The 9,679-nt window shown below is 36.6% G+C and overlaps 1 pseudogene; it reads right to left on the reverse strand.

Moving 5' to 3' along the window:
• Positions 1-9,054: 9,054 nt before the first annotated feature.
• On the reverse strand, positions 9,055-9,467 carry LOC129678868 (40S ribosomal protein S15a-like; annotated as a pseudogene).
• Positions 9,468-9,679: the final 212 nt, after the last annotated feature.

Raw genomic sequence — 9,679 nt, forward strand, 5'->3', positions numbered from 1 at the left:
AGAACTCCTACAGCTGATAAACACCTTCTGCAAAGTGGCCGGATATAAAATTGACTAAAAAAAAAAAAAAAAAAATCAGTAGCCCTCCTGTATATAAAAGACAAAAGGGCTGAGAAAGAAATTAGGGAAATAACACCCTTCACAATAGCCACAAAAGACATAAAGTACCTTGGTGTGACCCAAACCAAGGAAGTCAAAGACTTGTATGAAAAATATTTTAAGACTCTGAAGAAAGAATAAGAAGAAGATATCAGAAGATGGAAAGATCTCCCATGCTCATGGCTTGGCAGGATTAACATAGTAAAAATGGCCATCTTACCAAAAGCAATCTATGGATTCAATGAAATTCCCATCCACGTACCAACACAATTCTTTACAGATCTTTAAAGAAAAATTCTTAACTCCATATGGAATAAAAAGAAACTCAGAATTGCTAAAACAATCCTCTACAATAAAAGATCTTCTGGAGGTATCTCCATCCCTGATTTCAAGCTGTACTATAGAGCAACAGTAATAAAAACTTCATGGTACTGGCATAGAAACAGAATGGTGGATCAATGGAACTGAATAGAAGACCTAGAAATAAAAACATACAATTATGGACACCTGATTTTTGACAAAGATACTAAAACCATACAATGGAAAAAAGATAGCATCTTCAACAAATTGTGCATGGAGAAAACCTAGAACCCCTGCATAGATGTAGCCCATGGCTGCTCAGTATCCAAGTAGATTTCCTAGTAAGGGGAACAGGGACTGTGTCTGACATAAATTCAGTGGCTGGCTCTTTGATCACCTCCCTCTAAGGGGACTGCAGCCTTACCAGGCCACAGAGGAAGACAATGCATCTACTATATTCTAAGTACAGTAAAATAAATACAATATTATTGTTCTAATTATGTAGGAGATATTGTAAAAAAAAACAAAAACAAAAAAAACCCTCTATGGCTAGAGTGAAAAGAAACCATTCCTCTCCAAATCTGAAAACTTGGATACATATAGTTAAGAGACAAGAGGGCTATTATATTCAATTAAGACAGCAGCATATTGAATGTTAGTAAAGAGGAACAGAGATATGCCTTGGACAGTAATGGTACTTGAGAGTAAAGCTGGCTGAGATTAATACCTGTGATTCACATGGTAGAAGGAAAGAGCTGATATCTATCGTGTATCTTCTAATTTCTGCAAGCACACTATGTCACACACACACACACATTCACACAGACACACTAAACGAATAAATACAAATATTAAACCAATAACACTACAGCAATCTCTTTTGCACAATGAATTGCACAACACAGGAAGGAGAGAAACATGATGAATATGAACTGAGAATTAAGCAGAGACCAGAAGATGAAGGTCTGTGTATTCAAGCCGAAGGTCTTAGTGCTCGTCTTAAGTGATTTCATGGTATTTTTATTTTAAATATTTTGAGATACCAAATATCTAATACTTGGTTACTGGGTGTGCATATATTTGCCCTTATAATAAAATATTTTTGCCTTTTATCATGTTCCTCTTTTTTCTGTCATTTCAATGTAGTTTTAAAAAGTAAATGATGTAAATGATGTGACCTTTCTTCCCCACTGTACTTATTTATATCTAAATTAACTCATCGTATTTTACAAAAACTAACTTAGAGGAAAAGTACATATTTTGGATGAATATATAACAGCAGTGATTGTGTTTATTTGAGCAATTATATGTGACTATAAGCAGAATAGTAATTTCAGGAAATAGGCATTGTTCCCAGTAGTTTCTCATGAATATTTCATAAATTATTGGAAATGCTATTTCTAAGGCTTCATAGGTGGTTTGTCAGCCCCATAAATTGATAGGTCTTCATATTGAAATAATGGCTCAGCTGATGGTAAAGCCAGCTTTTCCATGGGTTGAATGAGTTGTTTTATATGAAGACTAGAGTGTTTGCATAGCAACAAGACAGTTAAAGCTCTTTATGTTTCATTATGAGAGATTTAACTCATTGTATAATGTTTTCATATAGATTTAGGTTGTCATTTTATGAGACATATGGAATTAATAGGTTATTTAAACATATTTGCTTTCTTTATCATTATAGATTATTATAATGCTTACCAGAAGTTTTCAGACAAAAAATGTTGATATGCTCAAAACTCAATAGTAAAAACATTATGAAGGGTAGGAAGAAATTAATATATTCAATTTCAACAATAGATAGTTTAAAGACTTAGTGGTAGCTGGTGGCATTAAAATAGAAAGAAAAGAAGATTCAGAATTATGCCACTGTTGCTTATTACACTATTATAAGTCAAGGGAAAGTTAAAAGAAAAGAATTGATTATTAAAAGTTAAAAAACCTGTAATAGAAACGCTTGATCTTTCCTATTTGTTACTGTTATGTTAGTATCTGTTAAAAAAAAAAAAGGTTTTATTTCAGCAAATGTGCAATAAGAAAGTGTACCACACCACTGTAGATTTGGACTAGAATTCACAGATATAAAATAATAAATGCACAGATGCCTTCCCAGCCACTGCTGAGGAAAACACAGTTACCATTTTGACATTTAACATGTAGTAGCTCATATAATAAACAACAGCTTCAGGAATTATGTCCTATTATTTTCTGAAATCTGTATACTGAATAGGATAATTAGAGTAGACATAACATGTAGAAAGTGTTCAATGATAGAATCTCAGATTAAGAATGAAGACTCATTTCCTCGGAACCCCACCCCATGGGAGAGAACCACAGAGTCTATTTGAGACTCTGTTATGCCTAGAATAGCTGTCCTCTGAGAGGCCCCATCCAAGAGTGCATCAAACTGATGCTGTGACTCCCAGCTAAAACATTAGGCAGGAAGTCCTGTTGAAGAATTGGGGCTTAAGGGGGACCACATAGAAAAGGCAGAAGCTCTACAAGAAGACAAACAGAGGTACCTAACCAAGGCGTGGGGGTGGTGGTTACAGAAGAAACTGATACAGAAGAAACTGAAGCACCCAGCAAAGGACCAGGTCTGGACACACCCTGGACCACTTACACATAAGTAGATGATGAGTAGCTTGACCAATGTGTAGGTCCCCTAGAAAGAAGAGAGGAGCCTGTCTCTGGAATGGATTCTGTTGACTGCTTTTCAATCACTACCCCCTGGAAGGGCTCCCTTGCCATGCCACAGTACTAAGCCCTGATGTCACTTGATGTGCTGGTGTGAGTTGGTAGAGGTGAAAGTAGTATCTTATCTGAGCAGTAAGGGAGAAGAAATGGAAGAAGAGAGAAGGAAGATGGAAACGGGAGAGAGGAGGAAAGGCCAAGCTAGGGAAGAAAAGTGTATAAATAATTAAAAATAAAGAAGATTCAAATGAATTTCATGTCTCTTATTTATGGCAATATATGGCCAGAATGTCAGGTTCATTACACAAAAGAATCATTTCCTAGGGAAATATTAGGGCATAATTATATTTCATTCTTTGAAACAAATGAAGTAACTGAGATCAGTAGTAAAATCTTTCGAAGAGAATTGCTTCTAACTAAAGTCAATGTAAATCTCTATATAAAAAAAGAAAAGATAAAGAAAAAGAAAACCAATAAAGAATTATTGTAGTCATGAATACTCAATTTTATTTAATTCATTTATTATTGTTTTCATTTTTATTAATTATAATTTATCCACTTTGAATCATGGCTATACTCCCTCACTCATCTCCTCCCAGTCCTCCTCCTCTCTTCCTCCCCCCCCATGCCTCTCCCCTAGTCCACGGATAAGGAGGTCTTCCACTCCTACTATCTGACTGTAGCCTATCAGGCCCCATCAGGAATGCTTAAATACTCTTTTTCTGTGGCCTAGTAATACCATCCCGCCATGGGTAGGTGATCAAAGAGCAGGCAACTAAGTTCATCCCAGAGACAGACCCTGCTCCCATTACTTGGAAACCTCATGAGGCTCCACAAGGAGACCAACAAAGCCAAAAATAATCTGGGCCCAAGAGTGCCTGCAGAGACTGATGAATCAACCAATGAACATCCATGGAGAGAACCTAGACTCCCTGCTCAGAGGTACCCTATAGGCAGCTCAGTCTCCATGGGGGTGGCCTAGTAATGGAGCAGGGGCAGTCTTTGGAATGAACTCCATTAATTCATTTTTTATTGACTTCATAAAACTTTTTTTTAAATAACAAAGACATTTATTGTTACTTAGGTATCTACCTTTTCTTTTTCGAAATCATCGGACAGGTGTTATAATCATTATGGATACATTGCCACAAAATAAGAAACAAAGAACAAAAGTCTTGATGATTGCCAAAAATATAATAATTAAGTACAAAAGGATAAGAATTTATCCTTGAATACACTATGAGCTCTCTGAAGTCAGAATGAACTTAATCCTTTTGAGAATAGTCATAATAAAAAAAAAAGATGGTAAAATTTATGTAAATACTTGGATTCTGAGGGCAGTTCTTGCTCTTGATATTGTGCTTACAATTTAATCTTTGTTTTTGGAGACATCATTTAATCACTTGCTAATTGTTCTTAGTTTTATCACTTGCACATAATATAAAGTTCATGGCATATCAATTTCCTTCTGAAATGTAGGTATTATATATTTAGATTTGCATATTATTACTTCAGTTTCACTATGGAGGGAACATTTCAAAGATTCACAAAATTATAATTCACTAGTGGAGATTTTGATTAATATTTATTTTTTGTTTGTTTGTTTGTTTTTTCCATACACGGTTTCTCTGTGTAATAACCCAGGCTGTCCCAGAACTCACTTTGTAAGCCAGGCTGGCCTCAAAATCACAGCAGTCTGCTTGTCTCTGCCTCCCAAGTGCTGGTATTAAAAGCGTGTACCATAACCGCCCAGCTATGTATTAATTTTTATGATTCTTTCTCAACCTTTGGTAAAGAAAACACTGTCAAATTGTTTCCTCAATTGAAAAATAAAAGGACTTACTATCTCCCTCTTCTTTCATAAGATTCCCTGAATGCTGCCCAAATTTTGGCAATAAATCTCAGTATCTGCTTTGATACCCTGCAGGGTAGAGCTTTTCAAAGGCCCTCTGTGGTAGACTCCTGTCCTGTTCCCTGTTTTCTCTCTCTTCTGATGTCCATTCTCTTTGCCTTTCTGAATGGAGATTGAGCATCTTAGCCAGAGTCCTCCTTCTTGATTAGTTTCTTTAGGTGTACATTTTTTAGTATGCTCATCCTATATTATATATCTAATATCCATTTATGAGTGTAGCTCATGGCAGTTCAGTGTCCAAGTCAGTTCCATAGTAATGGGAACAGGGACTGTCTCTGACATGAACTGATTGGCCTGCTCTTTGATCACCTGCCCCTGAGAAGGGAACAGCCTTACCAGACCACAAAGGAAGACAATGCAGCCACTCCTGATGAGACCTAATAGACTAGGATGAGAAGGAAGGGGAGGAGGACCTCCCCCATCAGTGGACTTGGGGAGGGGCATGGGTGGAAAAGAGGTAGGGAGGGTAGGACTTGGGGAGGAGGAAGGGAGCCACGGGGGGATACAAAGTAAATGAACTGTAATTAATAAAAATAAAAATTTACAAAAAGAAAAAAAGGAAAGATAATTATAAGAATGTTTAATTATATTGAGAAAAGTTTTGACCAATGTGTCCATATATTAAAATGCTATCAAACAGTGTTGTCGTTGTTCCCAAGGCTCTTGTTTATTGTTCTTAATACATTCAACACTGATACAGGCATCATCTTCTGAATGAGATGAAAGTTACTTTGCAACTCTACTGAATATTTTAATATGAAAATTATGCATCACTAATAATATAATATAATCCCTTAGGCAAATAACTAATATATAATTTATCATATACTTACAGAAAGTTATACTTATAAATGACTATGTACCCTTTAGATGTTTATACTATAAAATTAAAAAACAATCTTTGCAAATATGAGTAATTAGTTGATAACATTAACCATAATATCTCTCCTTGTCTCAAAAAATACTATGGCTACTGAGCTCTTGAATCTGTATTAAATAATGTTCATTCCTATTTGTTTCCTATTCCTCTATATTTCTTTTGTAATTTACATATGTTTCCATAATACCGTTTGTGTGTATGAAAATCTATTTGGTAAATTGTATAGTACAAGTGTCCCAAAAGAATTCTAATAGAATACTGTTGATATCATTCAGCCCTGTTCTTTGTGTGTGTGTGTATACATGAACGAACCATAGATTTTATTGAAATATATTTATTTGTATCACCACTTTACAGAAGACTTAGAAAATGTAAAACTATTTATTCACATCCTTTTTGTACTTTATTTTTATTTTATTTTTATTAATTACAGTTTATTCACTTTGTATCCCAGTTGTATCCCCTATTCCATCCCCTCTCATTTCCACCCTACCTTCCTCTTCTTCTCTTATTCCCCAGTCCAATGATAGGGGAGGTCCTCCTCCTCTTCCATCTGACGATAGTCTATTAGGTCTCATCAGAACTGCCTGTATTGTCTTCCTCTGGACTGTTCCCCCTTCAGGTGGAGATGATCAAAGAGCCAGCCCATGAGTTCATGTCAGAGACAGTCCCTGTTCCTATTATTGGGGAACCCACTTGGATACTGAGCTGCCTTGGGCTATTTCTGAGCAGGGGTTCTAAGTTATCTCCATTCGTGGTCCTTGTTTGGAGTATCAGACTCAGAAAAGACCCCTGTGCCCAGATTTTTTTGGTTATGTTGTTCTGCTTTTGGAGCTCCTGTTCCCTCCAGGTCTTTCGATCTCCCCCTTCTCTCATTAGATTCCCTGCACTCTGACCAAAGTTTGTTTATGAATCTCAGGATATGTTTTGATACACTGCTGGGTAGAGTCCTTCAGAGGCTCTCTGTGATAGGTTCCTGTCCTGTTTCCTGTTTAATCCCTCTTCTGATGTCTGTCTAATTTGCCTTTCTCAGTGAGGATTGATCATCTTACCCAGGGTCCTCCTTCTTTCTTAGCTTCTTTAGGTGTACAGATTTTAGTATGATTATCCTATATTATATGTCTAATATCCACTTGTAAGTGAGTACAACAAGGACATTTGCTCAACCATGTTTATAGCAGCTTTATTCGTAATATAATCTGGAAACAACTCAGATGTCCCTCAACTGAGGAATGGATACAGAAATTGTGGTACATTTACACAATTGAATACTACTCAGCAATTAAAAACAAGGAAATTATGAAATTCACAGCAAATGGTGGGATCTAGAAAAGATCATCCTGTGTGAGGTATCCCAGAAGCAGAAAGACACACAGGGTATATACTCACTCATAAGTGGATATTAGACATATAATATAAGATAAACCTATTAAAATTTGCCTCTGGGATACCTCACTCAGAATGATCATTTCTAGATCCCACCATTTGCCTGGAAAATTCATGATTTCTTTGTTTTTAATTGCTGAGTAGTATTCCATTGTGTAATGGCTAAGATGAATAACTCAAGTAACAACACATGCTGGAGAGGATGTGGAGAAAGAGAAACCCTACTCCATTGATGGTGAGAATGTAAACTTGTACAACCACTTTGGTAATCAATCTGGCACTTTCTCAGACAATTAGGAATAGTGCTACATCAAGATCCAGCTATAGAATTCCTAGTCATATATCCAAAAGAGGCTCAAGTATACAACAAGGATACTTGCTCAACCATGTTCATAACAGCTTTATTTGTAATAGCCAGAAACTGGAAACAAACCAGAGGTTCCTCAGTTGAGGAATGGGCACAGCCCTGTTCTAAATGAGAAAGTCTTAGTTAGGTTTAATGTCAGTATTGATGAAAAAAAAAAAAACTTTAATGCTGGGTTCTAGCAATTGTTTTTGTATGATGAGATTTAGCATTATTTCCTGTTAGAGAACATCTGGCAGACTCTCTTATCAAGAAAATGAAATGTAGATACTGTTATTCTAACTTATTTAATGTCTGTTCTCTTGTTGCTTCACCTGGATTGGCTTTAAGTTGACAGATATTTCTTGAATTGGTTCTGGATTGTTCAAAGTTTTCCATCCCAACACAGTGTGTACTAGATGAATTTACACCAACTCCATATTCATGCAATTATTTATAGACTTATAATTGCATAATTCTTTTGTTTTTAACATGTTATATCAAGCCATCTCCAAAGTTAATACTTTACAGTCAATTTGATTTAAAAGATGATAACTTTTATTACTTATTTGAGCATTAAAACAATGAAAAAGACAGAAAAAAATGTATGTCCATATAATTATTTTTTTGGGGGGGGCCGTGTTTTTACTGTGTAGCCTTGGCTGTCCTGGAACTTGCTCTGCAGACCAAGATGGCCTTGAACTCACAGAGTTCTGCCTTCCTAAGCCTGACAATTGCTAGTATTAAAGGTGTGTGTCATGACCACCTGCCTAGGAAATGTGTTGCCAAAGCTAACCTCGAACCGGTGAAACCTCTACATCTACCTGTTTCAGCAAATCCTACCAGAGTACACCACCACACGTGGATTGCATATGATTTTTATTACTATGTCTTATATGAGATACACTCCACTACAAATGCATAGCTTTCTTGTATGTGATTTTATTATATTTCAATGTCATAGTTATTTTTTTAAACTGGAGTTCATCGGAAATAACAGTGATCATATTAAATGGCATAGCATTATGCACACTTTTTATCCCTGAGTTATATTATATTTTACACCTAAAATTACTGAAAAAAAGATGGTCAAATGAAATTTATTTAGTGTCTTCAAAGTTTTAAGACTTTTAGCTGGCATAAGTATATATAGTAAAAAGTAGTGAAAAGTTCTTACCATGAGAAAACTTATATTCTTTTTTTAATTTAATTTTAATTTTTATTTTTATTAATTACACTTTTATTCATTTTGTATCCCCCCATAAACCCCTCCCTCCCCCTCCTCCCCTCCAGATCCCACCCGCCCACCCCCTTCTTCACTAAACCCTTCCCCAAGTACACTGATAGGGGAGGTCCTCCTCTCCTTCCTTCTGATCTTAGTCTATCAGATCTCATCAGAAGTGGCTGCCTTGTCATCTTCTTTTTTTTTTCCATAGGCTTTTTATTTATGCTTTACATTTCTAGAAAAAAAAATCCCAGGATTTTCCCTCCTGTGTGTTTTCATCTTGCTTCTTCATGGTCCATGATGCCAGCTGAGGTTGTCAGTACAATGAAGCCAAACTGACAGGATGGGAGCAGATTGTTCTGCCATTTTTCTAGGTCTTTGAGTTGCACATCAAATCTAGGGCTGATCACTCCACACTTGTTCAACCTGCCTGTGAGGTTCACAACAATTTTCCCAGCTCTGTGATTATCAATGATCTCAAATTCACCAATGTAACCGTGCTTCACCATCACAGTTAGGAACCGAATGATGACTTTGGAGCATGGCCTGATGAGGACCTGGCGTTTGCCTCTCTTCTCAGCATTGTTGATACTTTGAGAGCATCTGCCAGGACATTCATGCGCACCATAGTGACGGCGCGGAAAGATGGCTGAAAGTGCTTTGTCATCTTCTGTGGGCTGGTAAGGCTGCTCTCCCCTCAGGGGGAGGTGATCAAAGAGCAGGCCTATCAGTTCATGTCAGAGGCAGTCCCTCTTCCCATTACTATGGAACCCACGTGGACACTAAACTGCCATGGGCTACATCGGTGCAGGGGTTCTAGGTTATCTCCATGCATGGTCC

The sequence above is a fragment of the Psammomys obesus genome, unplaced genomic scaffold (assembly GCF_907164565.1).
Source record: "Psammomys obesus unplaced genomic scaffold, mPsaObe1.curated_primary_1811, whole genome shotgun sequence".
Classification (NCBI taxonomy): domain Eukaryota; kingdom Metazoa; phylum Chordata; class Mammalia; order Rodentia; family Muridae; genus Psammomys; species Psammomys obesus.